At 47.1% G+C, this 19,428-nt stretch overlaps 1 protein-coding gene and 1 pseudogene across 2 annotated transcripts in view; one reads left to right on the top strand and one right to left on the bottom strand.

The window, feature by feature from the left end:
* The window catches only part of LMX1A (LIM homeobox transcription factor 1 alpha), a 159,309-nt gene that overhangs the window by 62,513 nt on the left and 77,368 nt on the right, over positions 1 to 19,428 (bottom strand). The window lies entirely within an intron of this gene.
* LOC102981114 (40S ribosomal protein S20-like) lies at positions 14,518 to 14,910 on the top strand (annotated as a pseudogene). The gene has a single exon (XR_002890726.1). The product of XR_002890726.1 is annotated as a 40S ribosomal protein S20-like (transcript).

Here is a 19,428-nt window from a genome sequence, read left to right as displayed (position 1 = left end):
TTCTTTTTTTCTTTTAACAAATTTATTTATTTTATTTATTTATTTTTGGCTGCACTGCATCTTCGTTGCTGTGCATGGGCTTTCTCTAGTGGCAGCAGGGTGGGCTATTATTCTTTGCGGTGCGTGGGCTTCTCATTGCGGTGGCTTCTCTTGTTGCGGAGCAGGGGCTCTAGGCTTGCGGGCTCAGTAGTTGTGGTGCATGGACTTAGTTGCTCTGCGGCATGTGGGTTCTTCTTGGACCAGGGCTCGAACCCGTGTCCCCTGCATTGGCAGGCAGATTCTTAATCACTGTGCCACCAGGAAAGCCCCTACTTCTGTTTTCTATCTCCAGTTCCTCTCCTTCTACTCTCTCTTAAGGCCAATCCAATCAGGCACTTATTCTACTCTTTCTAAGAAAACTTTCCTGTAAAAGTCACTCATGGCCTCCATATTTCTCAGTCCTCATCTCACTGAGCCCATCAGCAGCATTTGACATTGGGATCACTTGGCTTTCAGGACCATTCACTCTCTGGTTTTCTTCCTATCTCACTGGTCACTCCTTCTTGGTCTTCTTTCTAGTTTCCCTCATCTCCCTAACCTAGAAATATTTCATCCCCTTCTCTGTCTAGACTCATTGTCCTTGGTGATCTTATCCAATCTCATTACTTTAAGTATCATGTATCTGCTAAATTACTTTGAAATTTCTATCTCCACCCCAGATCACTCTCCTAAATCGAACTTATATATCCACTCAGTACCTTCACTTGGATTTCTAATTTCTAAATCTCAAACTTCAAACTAAAGTAGAATTCCTGATCTTTTCCCACCTACCTCACCCTGACTCAAATCTGCTCCAACCAACCACAGTTTCCACTTTTCTGTTGATGAATGGCACCTACATCTTTCCTGTTGCTCAAGACAAACATCTCATAACCATTCTTGACTCCTCTCTCCCACACGCCTCAGATTCAAACTGTCAACAAGCCATTTCTGCTCCACCTTGAAAGTATAACCAGAATCTGATCACTTATCTCCATTACTCCCTCTGTGGGCCATGCTTCCATCATAATTTCCCTGGATTACCTCAACAGCTTCCTAAATGGACCACCTGCTTCTTCTTGCCACCTGCCAGGTTGATTTTCAACACAGAAATCAGGGCGATCCCATTAAGAACTAAATTAGAGCATGTCACTCATCTGCTCAAAACTTATTCCCATTTTATCGATGAGAAAATAGAAGCTTGTGAAGGTTTAAGTAATTTGCTCAACTTTACACAGCTAATAATTGAGGGGTGGGGGCAGGATTCAAATCAAGTCTGTCAATGCTAAAACCCTCCAAAGGTCCATTGTATCATTGTTTAACTTAGCTCTGAGGGCTGCCTAATCAAACGGTAGGATGGTACTTTACAAATGTAGTCTGTGTGACTACAAGGCAATGCTTATCAACCACCATTATCAACCCAAGCTCCAGATAAGGTAGAGGTAGATGAATGAGGTTCATCTACACCTATATTGTAATACCAGTAAACTCTACTGAAATATTATACCTAGAAAGGAAAGGCCAGATGTTGCCCTCCACTTCTTGAGAGAGAGAGCCCAGGCTCTGAAATCAAAGGCCCAGGCCAGGTCTAACCCAGAAGAGCAACAGCCTTGGAACTTGTGTGAGAAACAAGCGAGTGGGAATTAGGGGAAAACAGAAAAGCCAGGAGGAACAGTGGCGAGTGTGCAGCACCAGCCAGCAAACCTCCACCCCAACCACAATATTCGTGTGCAAGTCTGGGATATAATTTTCATCTTGGATGCCTTTCATATGGCTCTGCTCCCCACAGCCAGCTCCATTCAGAGGATTAGAGAACAGGGACAGACATGAGGAGCTAAAGAACCACAAAAATCTCTGTGAAACAGGATTCCTGGCTTGGAATCACAGTGACCAGTTATGTGTACAAGTTATGTGGACAGATGTGAGTGCATACACACACACAGTCCCTTAGATTGGGGATCCAGTTTGGTTTCATAGCATAGTACAGCCAGAAGTTAAAAAAAATAATTTCTAAAAACCCCTCCCTACCATGGGAATAAATAATGACCAGCTAGGGTGTCCCCAAGCCAGAGGAAGACTTGAAGGGAACATGAGCTTTTAGGGGTGTCTCTGTTCCACTTAGGGCAGTGAGCTCTCAGAGTCTATAAGAAGGGATCAAAGAGAGGATGCTAATAACGTAGTCCACCACTTCCCTGCTTCTCAGAGACTCCGGGTTCCCAGGTAGAATTTTAAGAACAATTAGGAATTTGAAGACCAGTTCTTCCAAGCCAAAACCTAAGGCTGGAGGGACCTCGTGCCGATTACAGGAGAAATGCCTGCCTTCATCACTGGGTGCCAGGCAGATTACTTCAACTAGGCACAAAGACAGGGGTTTGTATTTCATTTGGGCAAGGGAGTAGGCAGAGGAGCTTTCACGAAGATGCTTCTCAAAAGGCCTGGAGACCTTGTCCCAGTCCACCAGGAAGAAGGGACTTCTAAGGAAAAGGCAAGAACTATTTTGCACTTGAACATGAGTGTTTCTCCAAGCCCTGCTTATTTCTTCACTGTGAGGAAGGAGCTGCATATACTAGCATCAACCTCTACCAAGAAGAGCCACACGGGAAGAACATTTGGTAATTGTTATTGTCACTGAAACATATTGCTACCTAGACTATAGTCGTGGGCTGAATCCCTCTAAGAACAGGTCAGTAGCCCAGTGAAAAAAAAATTCTTTGCCCAAACTGCAGCCATGGGAGGGGAAGAGAAAAAGAGGGGGAACATATACCACAGCACATCTTCACCAGCCAGAAAACAACATAAAGGTCATGACCAACTAATTTATGGGCACGCTTGGGGAAAAAATAATGAATTTTGCAGCATTCCTCACAAAGGGAAACAAGGTCTTCACAACTAGCAAATATTGAAAAGGAAGTTGGGAAACTCAAACTATACATCATTATGAAAAAGGTTTTAGTCATACATATAACAAATAACTGTGTAGTGCCTACGATTCTAGCTGCTGATAACGAGGCACCATTCTAGGTGCTAGAAATATAACAGTGAACAAACCAAGCAAAATCCTAGCCCTTGGAGTTTATATTTGATTGAAAACAAATAGACACCAAATAGAATGTCAGATGAGTGCAGTAGATTAAAAGGAAGGCATAAAAGAGGATGGGAAGTGTGCCAGGGTGAGGAGTTGTAATTTTCACCGAGTAGCTGATGTTTGAGCAAAGATCTGAAGGAGCTGGTGAGGTAAGTGAGCCTTACCACTACCTGTGGGAAGAACCTTCCTGGCAGAGAGAACAGCAGGTGCAGAGGCCCTGGAGTAGAAGCAGGAAACAGCATGGAGTCCAGTGTGGCTGGATGATGTGGGCAAGGGATAGAGAGGTAAGAGCTGTGACTGGAGAAGTTATGGGGGAGAGGCTAGATAGGCCAGAGAGGACCTTGCAGATGACAGTGGGGACTTCAACTCTTCCTCCAGAAGCCAGTGGAGGGTGTTTTGCAGAGGAGTGATTTGCCGGATGAAGTTTTCCTTTTCCTTTTTAATTTATTGAGGTAAAATTCACGTAACATATTTCAAAGGGAACTATTCAGGGGCATTCAGTACCTTCACAGTGTTGTACAAGCACCACCTCTATCTCATTCCAAAACATTTCCATTACTCCAAAATAAAACCTCTTGACACATTAGTCAGTTTCTCCTCCCTCCATTCTCCCCTGTCCCTAAAGGTGGGCAACCAGCAATCTGTGTTTTGTCTCTACTTATATACCTATTCTGGATATTGCATATAAATAGAATCATACAGTATGTGTCCTTTTGTGCCTGGCTTCTTTCACTTAGCATGTTTACTAGGTTCATCCACGTTGAAGCATGTGTCAGTATTCCATTCCTTTTATGGCTAATATTCCATTGAATGGATATACCACACTTATTTACCCATTCATCTACGGATGGTCGTTTGGGCTGTTTCCACCTTTTGGCTACTGGGAATGATGCTGCTATGAACATGCATGTCCATGAATTTGACTGGGTTCCTGTTTTCAATTCTTTGGGGTATAAGGATGAAGTTTTAATGGGATAAAGTTTTAATGGGATCACTATCAGTGCTGTGTTGAGAGCTATGTGTAGGGAGGTGAAGGTCAAAAGGAGGAAAGCCAATAGAAGGTTTTTTAAATACTCCAGGTAAGAAGAGACAGACACTGAGAAGAAGTGACCAGGAGACAAGAGAAAGAACAGGAAAGTGTAGTGGATGCCAAGTGAAGGGAATGTTTCAAGGAAACAGGTGGGATGAAACCCATCCAGTGCTGCTGACAAGTCCAGGAAGATGAGGACTGAGCACTGACCACTGGACTCGGCAATGTGGTGAGGGAGGATGGATGGCCGGGGTAGGGGTGCAATGGAGTGGGGGACATGGGGACACAGGAGTAAACAGCTCTTTCAAGGAGTTTTGTGAAATAGCATAGAGAAAGAGAGTGATAGCTGGAGGGGTATATAGGGTCCAGGATGGTTTCAATGGGAGTAATTATGGAATGGTTGCCGACAGGAATGATGTGGCATGAGGGGAATCTTCAGGATGGACGTCAGAGGTAGGGGAGACATGCTGGAGCTGGAGCAACATCCACGGTGAAGGAGTGGGTATCCCATGGGACCCAGCACACACATGAAGTAAGAACTGGCCTTAACTTAGATCGAGGTAATCCTCCTGGGTGCTATAGGTAGAATTCTTGGAAAGTCATACTGAAAGGAGCCCAAGTCTGGACCACTCTGGATTGTTTGATCTAATCAAAAGCAGAGCCAAGCTTAAGTCAAAACCACATAAATCAAAGCACTAATATTTGGCAATGAATACGCCAAGTAATTTTCCTTTTTTTTTTCTTAAATGGAACTTTTGAGGTAACTTTTATTTTGACTGATTGCTTGGTTGATTAAATGACAATTGATAAAAATTGGGCTTTATTAATTTTTTTTGCAATTATAGTTTCATTTTTTAAATTTAATTTTATTTGTTTTTATACAGCAGGTTCTTATTAGTTATCTATTTTATACACATCAGTGTATACATGTCAATCCCAATCTCCCAATTCATCACACCACCACCACCATCCCCCCTCCCCACTATCCCCCCTTGGTATCCCTACATTTGTTCTCTACATCCATGTCTCTATTTCTGCCTTCCAAACCAGTTCATCTGTACGATTTTTCTAGATTCCACATACATGCGTTAATATACGATATTTGTTTTTCTCTTTGTGACTTACTTCACTCTGTATGACAGTCTCTAGGTCCATCCATGTCTCTACAAATGACCCAATTTCATTCCTTTTTGTGGCTAATATTCCACTGTATATATGTACCACATCTCCTTTATCCATTCATCTGTCGATGGGCATTTAGGTTGCTTCCGTGACCGGGCTATTGTAAATAGTGCTGCAATGAACACTGGGGTGCATGTGTCTTTTTGAATTATGGTTTTCTCTGGGTATATGCCCAGTAGTGGGATTGCTGGGTCATATGGTAATTCTATCCAAGTAATTTTCCTTTGCCTCAGATTTACACTTCTTGTGATGTTCTTGGGCTAACATTTAAGCCACAGTCATGAATGGTGGAGCAGCTGGCTCAAGAGTGAGCGGAGAGACTGGATAAACCAAGCCCTGCACCTCACACAACATGCAAAATACTGAGGCCTTAGGAATGGCTTTGAGAGAGATTGTTACTGTCTCAGTAGGATTGCTTAGTAAATATTCCCACATCTACTGCAATATGTACAAATAGGAAGTAAGGTGGAAGGGATGCTAAATACCTTTTTATAATATAATTTAAAGGGAAATGATAGTGTAGTGGGAAGAGCACTGAAAGGCATGAGTTTGAGACCCCACTCTACCACTTACTATCCGTGTGACCTCAGTCAAGCTAACTAATTCTCTGAGCCTGAATCTCTCAACTGAAAAATGGGGTTAATGAAAACCACGTCACCAGTTTTCAGCAGCAAATGAGGGGATATCACTAAAAACAGTTTGTAAAAAGTCCATGTACCAGGTTTTATGTACATGTACATAGCCTGGTTTTAGCTATCTAGACGTGCTTCATATTTTTATGAAAATTTTTGAAAGCTATTGCAAAGACCCTATGACAGGCAACAAGAATCTCCAGAAGGGAGACATGCTTTCTATATACTGGACCCAAAGTCGAAGAACAGGACAGAGAGAAATCCCCAACAGCTCAGGTGTGTGGCCTCTTCATGAGTCTAGACTCATTACCTCATCCCTGGCTAAGCCACCAAAGGCTGTCCAAGAGCTACCCAGAGATGGATCTCCTGTTTCATCATTTACCCCCGTTACCTCTTTAAGCACACTTCAGTCCCTTGGAGGGTTTGAGACAAAAGAGGGTGAGATACTCTGGACTCTCAATTTGGAGACTGGCTCCAGAGGGTGTTACCTATCCCAGTGCTGAGAGCAGGGCCACATGGGAATATCCTGCTGAGAACCAGCTTCTCAAAGGCTTGTTGGTACAGCTCTGTATTTCCATACCCACACTAGAGATTGCCAGGTCAGAGTTCAGCAAACTAATAGAATAAATGTGGGAACTGTCCCTGCACCAAAGGACTTCAGGATTTCAGCCCCACTAGCTACCTCCCCGGGTGACTCTCCGGATTAGCACTGTCCAACAGAACTTTCTGCAATGATATAAATGCCCTATATATGTGCTATCCAGTATGGTGGCCATGAGCCAATTTTACATGCTCCTAGAGAAAGTATTAAGATGCTTGAAGGTGAGGCAAAAGCAGGAATGTGAAGACCCTGGTGTGTTCTTATTCACAGTTGCATACTGCCCCCTCAACTACACGGCATGGCTTCTGTCCTCTCAGCAAACTAAATCCTGCCCGGCCTTTAAGGGTCAGCTCAAGCCTCAAACTCCGCTATGAAGTCATCCTTGCCCACTCGGCACTCTCTGTGGCTCATGTGGGTACACTGAAAACAAGAGCTACAGAAACTCACAGAAGACTCAGGAAACTTCCAGTTGGGGACAATCAAGGCAGTATTCTCCAACGAAATGATGACTTAAACAAGAACCTTAAATAATAAGTAGAAAATCTGAACGGCCTGTTACAGTGTCATACATGCCAAATGGAGACTCTGGAGTGAGTTAGGATGCAGAGACAAAAAGCCCAAGGTGAGGTAAGCAGGTAAAAAAGTAGACTAGCTTGATTGCTATCTGCTTGGCACAGAGGAGTATCAAGAGATAAAATATGAAATGTGTGTTTCCTGCGAGACGTGAGGTCGTCTTGAGCCAGAGAGAGAGGGCCTTGAAGGCTAAGCAGAGTCTGACCTCTATTTCATAGGAAATGGGAGTCCACACATTTTTGAGCAGAGACAAGCAGCACTGTAGGCGGAACTCTGTCAGGCCAGCATGGAGGATAGATGCAAAAGAATCCTGGGGAGGCGTGGACCACTGCCATCTCATACCCCACACCCTTCTGTTTCCCAGGAGTGACTTTCCCCTTCCAGCAGTTTCGAGCCCAGTGACCCTTGCCTTTTCTGCCAGTGGAGGAGCACCACAGCAGACACCATTGGTTGCCTTCCCAGTTGCCACTTCTACCTCACTAAGGGAACCCCAATGTTGATGGGCAGCAATGTACCCCGTTCCAGGGATAAGTCACGAGTAATCTTAGCCAGGCAGACCAATCTCTCCCCGTTTGCCGGTGACTAGCCTGGGGGGTGGGTATGTGGCCGAGTTGTGGCCAAAGAGATATAAGGGGAAGTCTGCTGGGGACTTCAAAGAAAGATTTTCCTCTCAGAAGCAAACAACTAAGAAAGCTCTAGTCCCAGCCCTTTCCTTCTCACTCCGGGCCCTATCTTATGAGGATGTGAAGCCACCTTGCAGGCACTGGGTAAAAAGCAGGACAATGAAGTCAACACACGGAGGATAGAGGGTAGGAATTTGGAGAGAGGTTGGATCCAAACCGTGGATGACACAGTTGAACTGCCAAACCAACACAGAAATGCATCCCTCCCAATTTCTGGTTAAGAAAAAAATCACTCTCCCGTTGGTTTAAACCTACAATCATTCATTTCCATGTTACTTGCAGCCCAATACCTACTAAGTCATAGAGGTCACCTGGGATTTGGTCCCAGAGCTGACCTATGTTTTCTATTGCATGCTGATCAAAGCCTGTGGATCCTGCAGGACGGCCCGATAGCAGAAGGCACAGTGTTCCAAGAGCACAGGAACTGGACAGTGGCCAAAACTGAGAAGCAAGGGTCACTAAGACCGGCGGCTGCTGACCTGGTCATAAAAAGGAAGAGAACCACACTTTACCCTGCTGCTGGGCAGGTAGAAACACCTGGAAGGGAGAGGATGCGCCAAGCCAGAGGGAGGGCTCAGGGCCCCGGCTGACCCATTGATGACCACTCAGTTCACCAAGTGACTCCATGCTGTAAATCGAGTGGAAAGATTCCGCCCACCAGCTCGGCCCAGGGCGTGACAAGCTGGGTGCGTTCCCTGCCAGACCCTCACTGCCTATCATGCTTTACGGACGCAAAAACAAATTCCACCATATGTTAAAGTTAATTGCAAACATTTGCTGCTGAAGAGGACTCCATTTTTAAAGAGCCCTGGGAGATCTGGTTACACCGGTGGCTGAAGCGTCAACCAGCCTCATTTACTCATCAGAAGCAGCAGGGCCAACGTAAGGGTGGCAACCAAACTGTGGAAAGGACCCTCACCCAGTCCTCCCTCCCCTGCCATCCAGCCTGTCCCCGCCTCCGCTGGGCTCAAACAAGTGCATACCCCAGGCCCAAGAATGTGCAACAGCCCTCACCTCCATCAGCACAGATGGAAAACCACTGTGGGGGAGTTGGAAGGACTGGGGCTGCGTGGGTGGGGAGAGGTGATGGCAGGAAGGGGTGGAAGGATGAGGATGGCCTGGGAAGCGAGCTGGCTGTGTTCCATTGTTCGGTGAGCGGTGAAATAAGAGGCACAGAGAAACACAGAAGCCCCCAGGAGGCCCAGAGCAGTCAGGCTAGTTTGTTAGGGGCCCGCCTGGGGATATGAGCGATAGTTATTGATGGTGTGGTTTAGGAAGAGGCTAGGGAGGGTGAGCCTGGGGCTGACAAGGCCCTCAGCTGTGAATGCAGCCTGGGGAAGTCCCCAGAGTGATGGCTGTGAAGAAGGCAGGACTTAGGTCCTCCGTGAACATTCTTCTATGGCCCACGGAGAGGTATTTATAAGCACATCCCTGGCAGCACGGGGAGAGGAAAGAGAGGACTTCCTACAGCTCAGCCTATGCACTGCACCCACATTCCCATCTGTCCTGGGAGGAGCACTTCGTGGTTTGGATATGCACCAGCCCAGCTGCCGCAGCACTAACTACTCTTGCGCAGGTAAGAGCACCCCGAGGGTGTGTGAGGAGGATTCTGTGCACTAGCCACCTAGGCAAGTCCAAATGTGCTGTGTCCAGCTGATGGAGAACTCTTCCTGAGCAAGCTCTTGGAGGAGGGATGTGTAAAGCCATCACCATCACTGAGTGACCTGTCATGCCTAGGGACTCATTCCCCCGCCCTTTACAAAGGATGAGTAGCATGTGTGGTCTAATGAAGGGAGCCTGCCTGACAGCTTCATAGGAACCCAATACCACCCAGAAGCCCCTCCTAACAGCAAGTCCTGAGATACTCTGTGTCCATACAAAGACCATTCATCCAGCATATACAAACGTGCAATCGACTCAAAGGGGAGAAATTTTTCAAGAAAGACAGGTCAACCCATCAGGGATCCTTTGGAGCCTGTCCACTGAGGCAAATCTCACCTTCCCATCAGGGCTCCTATACAATGAGCACCTACCTGCCTAATTCTGCTATCTCGTCTCTCCTGATATGAATGTTGCCCCCACCAAACACATTGCATCTTATTACATACATTATCTTATTTGTAATAAATATGCATTTATTAAGCACCCACTGTATTGAGTCACTCCATGTGATGAGTATCACAAAAACACAGATTGTTCCTTACACAGGGAAGTCTAACATCTAATTGGAGGTTCAGAGCACAGGGATGAGAAAAGCCAAGTGATGACACAAGAGTTAAATAAGATGAGGGTGCAAGAAGACGTTCAACGGATTGCTGACCACAAATCTGGCACCTCTGGGAGGACACACAGGACCACAGAGCGATGCCACAAGGTAGCACCACGTGAAGACAAGAAACAACCAAGCACTATCAACTCACGCTCGCTGGAGCTTTACATGCCCAAGACACTCCTCAAGGCACTAGATGAAGTCATTTATTCCTCATCACCAACCTGAGTCAGACACAGTGATCATCTCCATCTTACAGACTAAGCAACTGGGCACAGAGAGGTTAAATGAGCGGAATCTCAGCCTAGCCTGATGGTGCTGTATCTGCCCTGAGTCCTGGGCAGCGCACACCTGCCTGGTTTCCTGGAATGACTTTTTCTCTCTTCTCTACTTTTCAGGTCCAATTGTGGCCTCCCTTGGCCATCATCCATTCCCATCCTCAGGACCTCTACACACATATGTATTTACACTCTCATCTTCATGGTCTAAGAACACGTTACGCATCTACTTTGGTCTATGTCACTGAATTTATGACTATCAGCTTATGTCTCCCTCACTACACTGTGTCCCTAGAGGAACAATATTCCCTTTTTTTTTTTTTAAATCCCCAGTACATAGCATACTACCTAGCCATGTACAGTACAGTAGGTACTTAACTGTTTGTCAGATTGAATTAAAATGAATTGAATTGAACTAACATGGGATTTTGGTTTCAGGGCATAGAAGTCAGGGCTGATTGCTGAGTCTCTCTAAGAACTGAGAAATGACCACGCTGCCCTTAGCTAATCCACCTTCCCAAAGCTGGACTCCAGGGGTGAGTATTTACTGCAGAAATCAGAAGTGGCGGCGGGACTGATGGATGGCCACCACCCTCATAAAGAGCCGTGGGACGCAGTCTCCAGCCACAGCCTCAGGGCTGCTAAGTCCCTTGAAACTTTATGGCATTGTTGCCATGGCAGTCACGGACGTAACATGCCATGGAGGCAAAAAACTGAAATTCCCCTAGAGGTGAAACACTGGTGGGAACCCATTCACAGGCAAGAGTGAGTTACTTAACCTCTCTGAGCCTCAGTTTCCCTATCTGTAACGTGGAGATAATAACCTGCCTCATAAGGTTGTTGGCAGGATTTAATACAAAAATAGAGAGAGAACACACTGGCTGGAGCATAGCAGGCCTTCAATAATTGATAGCAATTCCCATTTCCTTACCAGTTTTTAGGAGTTCTAGTATCCTTTCACCTTGCAGAGTGAAGCATTTTGGGTCTTAGTTCAGTTTTTAATTTAAACACACTAGACCAGAATTTGTAGGAACTCTGGGGTTAATGGTGGAAGGAACCCTATGGTTTCCAATCAGTGAGCCTCCGCATTGATCAAACACAGCCAGACTGACATCCGAAACGGCCACTGAAGAGCTACAGGACTCAAGTCCTCCCAATCTCAGTCCCAGGCTGGGCCGCTACCAGGCAAGTAATTTGCTTCTAGGTGCCCACAGTCACTTGTTCGACTTGGCTGGTTAATACACTAAGGGACGTTATTCATTAGCAAGTGTGAATAACAGCCCCACCCCCCAACAAGCAGCAGCCTGGGCTCTGCTAGAGAGCCCAGTGCAACTGCCCATTAGCAGTTGTGAGCAATACCCCAGGAAAAAATGTCAAAGGATGTCACACTAAACCTGACGGGGGTGACAGCGGTCTCCTCACTTACAGGTGACTTCTAACCACATCGCAATACCTTCCTTCACATATACCCCTGCTAGGGCCCCTCCTCTGCACTCAGTATCACGCCCTGAGAATGCATTTTCTGATTCTCCTCGCCAAACTTCAACTCCCCGGTCACAGTCTATCTTGGAAAACCCTCTCTGCCTTTTCCTGCCCTTCAAGAGGTCTTTAATGCTAAGTCAAGTCCCTCTTTTTCTGATAACAAGAGCCTGCCGGCGTTTGAAAAACAGACCCTTGCTGAAGAAGAGCTCTTGAAACGTAATAAGATTCCAGCCAGACGGCGCTGCCCAAGAGGCAGCCGCCCTCCACCCTCCCCCGTGCAGTCTTTGGCAAAGCCTGGCCCCAGCATGCAGCCGTGGGTCCCAGGAAGAATCAGCACATGCAACTTGATGGGTAACTTAAAGAGGATGGATGGCCAGTGGTCCCACAACCATGTGCTCAAACCCAGGGTGAACACAGGACTCAAAACTGGAGGTTATAACCACTCTCTCCTGACTTCGGCTGCTAAAATCACCTCGGACAATGTTATTCTACATTTGTCATGAAAAGCAAAAAGATTTCTAAAGTGTGCCTGATGACAGGCTTCCTTGGTTGAAATAAATTCCTCAGCTCTTAAGAGAGTGGTTGGAAAAAAGCATTTACTCATGATTGAAGACGGAGGATGATACTAGTAAGATATCGCATGTGAGCACACTTCACAAAGGACGTGGGAACTCCATACACATCATTTGGTGTTGTGAGCATTCTTGTTGGTAAATCCAACTGACAGCAGGAGAAATGGGGCACTGAGCAGTAGAGAGATATAGAAAGGTAGAGGTAAGGGCCTCCCCTGAGCCCAAGATTTGGGCACTAAAATCTTTAATCAGCCAAATTCAAGGCATGCCACAACTGTGTCATGATTCCTAGCAATGTACGCTGAGGGTACGAATGAGCTGCAAGTAGGGTGCAATCGTGCAACAGCTCTGGGACCTATATTCAACTGTTTGAGACAGGAAATGGGGAGTGCCGGGGAAGGGACCTGCAGGGCTCATTGGTAAGAGCTGCAAGTCAAGTCGGGGTGGAATGGCCAGTTTGCTGGGGCTGCTGAAATCCCGAATGCCAGGCAGGGCTGAGTGGCAAGACGCTGGCGACAGGAGGAGGTGGGGGTCAGAAAGGCTCTGTGGGCGGCACGTCCACTCGATGAAGTTGTCTTGGCATCTGCCCATCCCTCCACTCTCCGCCAGGGCTCACAACCAGGAGTGCCAGCTTCGTTCGAGAGGGCATCTCTGCCAAATCTTCCGCCCAGGAAGCGGCATTCCAGGGCCGTGGCAGCATCTGGGAGACTGTTCAGGGGCCCCAAACAGAGTAACCACACCTGGGATAACGTCACTCATTGGGTCTTCATCTCACACTCCCTCTCACCGCGGGCAAGTGTATGTTCGGATCAGAGACGGATCTAACATGGGTTGTCACTGCTCCACGTGAATCCTTCATAGCACCTGGCTGCCAGGAATACCCAAGTCCTCCTTTGCTCCACCAGCCCTCTTTGGGCTTCAGATTCCTGGAATCTGCCTCCGTCCGTCCACTGTGGCCACAGGCAGGTCTCATCCTTCTGCTGGGTGCACCCTACCTCCACCCTCCACGGCACCCCACAGCACCTAAAATGCTTCCTGCTAGAATGGCAAAGAAAGAATGGGATCTGTTGTCCTTCAGGGCAAGAATCCAGCTTCTTCTGATTGGTTGGGTGACATAAGTGAAGAAATAACTAGGATTCCTAGTCAGGGGTCTATGATTGGGCATCAGGAGGTCTATGAACCCCCCAGAAATTGTATGGTTTTGTGTGTAGGTGCTTAATGTGAATTTCTGGGAATAACTACCATACCTAATGTCAGTTACCACGCACGAGTTGCTATTCTAAAGGCTTAACCCATAGCAGCTAATTCAGTCCTTACATAGGAGATACAAATTGCTTTTATCCTCCATTTAAAGATGGGGAAACAGAAGTACCAAGAGGCTACATAACTTGCCAAGGTCACAGAACCAACCAGCGGTGGAGCCGGGCTTCGAACCAGGGGCTCTAGCTGCAGAGCCCCCGCTCACGAAACCACCTTGACTTACTGTCCCAGTTTACATCACATTCTCAGAGCGGTCCATAACCTCACCACGTTTAACTGTCTTGGAGGCATCTAGATATCAACATCTAGCATGTGGCTGTGCCCTAATAGTTTTTGTATGCCGAGAATCTAGCGCTGCGCCTGGAACCCAGGAGACACTCGGCAGCCACTCTATGAAAGAATGAAAAGTGACGATAATCCAGGCTCTCCCTTCAGTACGTTTCTCCTGCCTTTCAGAGCAACCTTTCTCACATCCCCTCACTTCTTCCCGGCACCTCCATCACGCCAAGCCCTTCATCAAACACAGGAATTTCCGTGCCACAGGTGTTCTCTCTCTGCCCGCTTGCTGCATCCTCTCTCTTGCTGTCCTCCCTCTTCACCTGCAGTCTCTCCAAACCTCACTGGTTCCACACGCCCCGGGGCTAGCCCATACCACCCGATTCTGGACTACCTCCTGGTTTGACTGGCAGTTGGATGGGAGATGGCAGGACCAGATAAAATTCAGTACACAGGCTCTTTGAGGAAGATGCAGTCTCCACTGCAGCAGAGCCTCGGGCCACCCGCTCCTGCCCCTGACTCACCGCTGTTCACCCCCACCGAGGAACAAGTCGGTCAGGAAGCCGCGCCGCAGCCATGGCTTTTAAAGATACCAGAAAGACTTCCGTGGAGGCAGAGGTGGCGTGGCGATTCACCAGATCGGAATCACCCTCACCAGCCGCAACGTGAAGTCTTTGGAGAAGGTGTGTGTTGACCTGATCAGCGGTGCGAAGGAAAAGAATCCCAAAGTGAAAGGACCGGTTCGGATGCCTACCAAGACTCTGAGGATAACTACAACAAAAACTCCTTGTGGTGAAGGTTCTAAGACTTGGGATCGTTTCCAGATGAGGATCCACAGGAGACTCACTGACCTGCGCAGGCCTCCTGAGATTGTCAAGCAGATCACTTCCATCAGTATTGAGCCAGGAGTCGAGGTTGAAGTCACCATTGCAGATGCTTAAATCAACATTTTTAATAAATTGATAATGAGTTGTTTAAAAAAAAAATTCAGTACACAGGCCCTCAGTGGGGAGCACAGCATTAAAAAGCCTTCACCCAGAGAAAACTCACCTGCAGGCCAAGAGGAAGGCATCAGAGCATTAAAGGGGACCCAGTGCCGAGGGTCCTGAAGGTGAGGCGTGAGTCTTTTTATCTGAGGCCCACAGGGAACCTCAGCCCCGAGAGCACCAGGCAGGAGACAAAGGAGGCAGCCTCCTCCCTGTTGGTGAGGGCCTTTTCTGGAACTTGGGCTTGAGGAGCTCGGAAGTTAAATGTCCACCACCAGCTGTACATCCTGTGGGCATTCAGCATGTTTTCCTGTGTCAGTGAGTTCCAGGCCAGAACTAGGAGACTTTCCACTGTGGGTCGCAAACTCACCAGACTTGTCCAGTCGTGGCTGAAATCGGTTCTTCCCTGACAGGAACTCCACGGTCTGTGAAAAATAAACGGGTGTGGACTTCATCCAGTGGGCAGAGGTCTTGTCCCTGAAAAGTGGCACTGCAGTCAGCAAGCACTGGCCCGAGTCTGCTTCCTGTTGCAGCGGAGACTTGGAAGAAGAGCCAGAGGGCCTATCTCAGTGCCCTCTTCTTAGTGTCAGTCACAGAGCAGTATTTCCAGGACTGAAGGGCATGTTAGTTCTCTCTCCTGCAGCCTCTTGCACCGCAGGGAGACTGGAGAGAAGATCTCAGAGAGAAGATACGTGAACTCCACCTGCAATGCTGCCCTCCCTTGAGGGGACCGGGATGCTATGTTTGATTCATCTATTCCCTCGGTGCAAGAAACTCAGCTGCTTTATGCCTCAGTTTCCCCTTTAGTTAAATGGGGTCCGTGCTGCGTATCCAGAACCACATCAGTCAAATGAGTCTATCTAACACCCTCCAGAAGCGGCAGAGGGCAAACTTATCCTCTGATTAGCATCTCTATAATAATAAAAATAATTTGTAGTATTAGTTCTGACAAACGACCACAGTTTGGGCCTATGCAGCAGTGTCTCTCCACATCAATAAACATATCAACTGCCCCAAAGACTCTCAAGTGGAGATTTAGGGGGAGGGCTCGAGTGAGACGTTTACATGACCCCTTTCCATCTCGCGGTCCCCCTCTCCCCAGGGCAGGCAAGTGCTCGTTTTACTGCCTGGCAACCAGACTGGGACTAAGCTTGCTAAAATATGAGTGTTTTTTTGGCTGGAGTACCAGAGCGCCTGCAGCCCTACGGAGAGAGAAAAATTGAACACACCAGGCCGTGGCTCCAGAAAGGGGAAGAATTAGACTTCACACCGAGCAGGCTGAACCATGGCATTCTTTAGATAATGCTTAACAAACCCCCAAACAAAGGCAGCCAACTTAGCTGCATGTTCGTAAAATGTATTCTCAGCAGATTCGGGCTTATTGAAGCACTGAGTTGCTTTGCAGCCAGGGTCTCCATCCTAAGCTTCCCGTTTTTCCGTGCTGTTCCCCTTGTCTAAATTCCTACAGATTCTGCCAATCAGAATTCCTCACTTCGGGCTCAGGAGGGCTTAGCAACCAAGGTAAATGGTGGTGCTTTTAAATTTGATCCTAACCCTGAAGAACAACTGCCCCCCACCCCAAAGCCCCCTGCTCTGACGAGCCATCTTCTGAGGCCGGTCCTCAGAGGTTTGCAGGCTGACACCGCTTAGAGATGAAGTGTGTGGAGTTCTGGGATTCACCTCCACGTCTCACCATTCCACCTCATATGACACCCTCTTACATTTATTCAATGCTGTCGTAGACTTTCTATGACCAGGATCGTGAAAGTTCAAACTTGAAGTTATTTTTATTTTTGGAAATGCCACTGTCAATGTTATTTTTAAAGCCATGGCTATCATTAGTATTACTAGCATTTGTGTACCCAAGTAGAAAGCCAGCTTGATAAACTAGTAGGCATGTTTTTGTGGTCCAATCCGTTTTTTGCTGCAGAATGTATAAGGCTAGGTAGAAAGGGCAAAAGGTATGGAAGCAGGCTTATAGATCTCAGATCAAACATAAACATCATTGAACTCCACTGTTACTTAGTACAGCTTTCACTCCTTCCTCCCCCTCCCCCTTCCATGTTATCCCATTTATCCTGTACCCAAATACCCCAGGATTCGTGTATTAGTTGGACCCTTTTGTAACAGTTGGTGGAGAACAGGAATTTAAGGTCCGGAGACTAGATTGGGGTCCTTACATATGGACTCTGCAAATTTCATGAGAGCAATACTTTTCCTGTAGGAGAAAGCACCTCTTCACTCCAAGATATGGAGAACTGGCCCTGGTGGCTAGAGTCCCACCAGCATCCTCTGCTAACTCTGGGACCTCACAAGGGATTCTTTGTTAGCGGCCTTCTCCATAAACTCAGAATAACAATTCCTACTCTCACTGAACTTCCAGGGCTCTCTCAGGGGTGAATGGGATAAGGAGTAGAAAATATTTTCATTGCCTCTGAGAAAGATGTGCTGACTGAAAAAGAAAAAAAGCACAACCTAAAATTTGAAAATTATGTTTTATTCGGAAAACTTGCTGAGGACTTACGCCCGGGAGGCAATCTCTCAGATAGCTCTGAGGGACTGCTCTGAAGAGGTAAGGGAGGGGCCAAGATATATAGGAGTTTTTGCAACAAAAATCAGGTAGTCAGAAAATCAAAAGATTACTATTAATTAAAGAGAAAACAGACATCTCAAGTTAATGAATTTAGCGCTTTCCTATGTATGGGAAGATGCAAAAGTCTGGGCTTATTAAAATCACTCCTTTGATATGCACCTTAACTATCTAGGGCCAGCATCCTGCATTTCTCTCCATCCTGAATCCCCTCACAGTGCATAGCTGGGGGCGGCTACAGTGGCTAATGGTTTGATGGCTGCAACATCCTTTGTTTACTGATATAGCAGGTGACATTTTTCATCCACAAATGCAAGATATTAAACTTCCTAAAAAATCTCCAAGACTCTAGTTCTTGAAGATTCTTGCATGTGGCTTCCCTGAACCCTCATCTCCAATGAAAAGTTGCAGCTGAGAAACTACACCCAACCCCAAAGCACGGACCAGCACCTCTAACCAGTTTTTGAGCTGAAGTCTGCTTGGACTGGTGACCTAAATGTTCATGGATTCAGGTCTGCAGATTTAAGAGGTGACCACAGCAAACATGGAAGCCAGGAAACATGTCAAACACAGAGCTTAACAACAGAGTCCAGCTCCATCCCCAGGAGACAGAAGAGACTCCAAGACTGCTGGAGGTGAGGACAAGGGAACTTTCAGGGTGGCTCCACACAGAGCAGAAAGAAGCCTTTACGGATGATGGCTGCAACTGTGCATTTTTGCATTTATGTGTATACAGTGATTGTCTGTTACAGAACGCCCACTCAGGCACATGGACCCACAAGTAATAATACCACACACATAAGTGTGTAAATGTGTATGTGTGTGTGTGAAGCCACAGTGCACTGTCCTCTGAAAATGAAGCTATATTGCCCAGAATACCACCTAACCAATAGTGTATGTTCAGTAAGTTACCTGTTGACTGATAAGTGATTCTACAGACTTCTAAATTATCCACATAATTTAAGGGTCTTCCCCCAAGAGATCGCAATGGGTTTTCACTGATAAATCAACCTCTCACTCAGGCCATGGTGATCAATAGCCCACAGTTGTGTAACCACTGAGTGGGGTTCCGGCAATGGATAGAAGGAAGCTCATAGCGTCTTCTACCCCCAGCCCCCTGCCTTGACACTCCTGCTTCTTGCTGGAGACTAAACCCTGGGTCTTGGGCCTCTGCTTCCTCTCCCTCCATTCATCCATCCATCCCCATGGTTTTCAATACCATCTACAGGCTGATGAATCCCAAAGCCCTATCTCTGGCCACTTTTCCAAACTGCAAACTCACATCCAATTGCTATTTGACATCTTCACTTGGATGTAAAACACACATCTCAAACTTCACATGGCCAAGCAGAACTCTTTGCCCCCGTCTACTCCCCAAATTGTCCACGTGGCAGTCAGTGGGGTCTCCACCCACCTAGGAGTCACTTTATCCTCCACACCCTACCATCTAAGTCAACCAGTCCCATGAGGCCTCTGAATCATGTCCAGAGCTCTTCCTTTTCTCACTGTCTCCATCAGTACCTCCACTTCTTGCCATCCTAAACTCTGCCACAGGGCAGCCAGAGGGTCTTTTTGAAAATGTGAATCAGAGCTCACTCCCCTGTGTAAAGTCCTCCAGGGATTTCCCATTGGATTTAGAATAAAATACAAAATCCCTACTCTGATTTACCAAACTTCCAGTCTGATCCTTGCCACCAACTCCAACCCCATATCATGCCACTCTCCCCTCCTTCACTCAGCTCCAGCTTCACTGCCTTCTTTCTGGGCTCAAATAGGTCAAGCTTGTTCCCAACACAGGGCCTTTTCACTGGCCACATTTTCTGCCTGGAACAACCAGCACCACTGCCACCTCTGCCTCCTCTTCCCCCTCCTCCTCCCCCTCCTCCTCCTCCCCTCCCCCTCCCTCTTCAC

This window comes from Physeter macrocephalus, chromosome 4 (assembly GCF_002837175.3).
Source record: "Physeter macrocephalus isolate SW-GA chromosome 4, ASM283717v5, whole genome shotgun sequence".
Classification (NCBI taxonomy): domain Eukaryota; kingdom Metazoa; phylum Chordata; class Mammalia; order Artiodactyla; family Physeteridae; genus Physeter; species Physeter macrocephalus.
The sequence above is the reverse complement of the archived record's forward strand: the minus strand, read 5'-3'. Positions and strand labels throughout refer to the sequence as shown.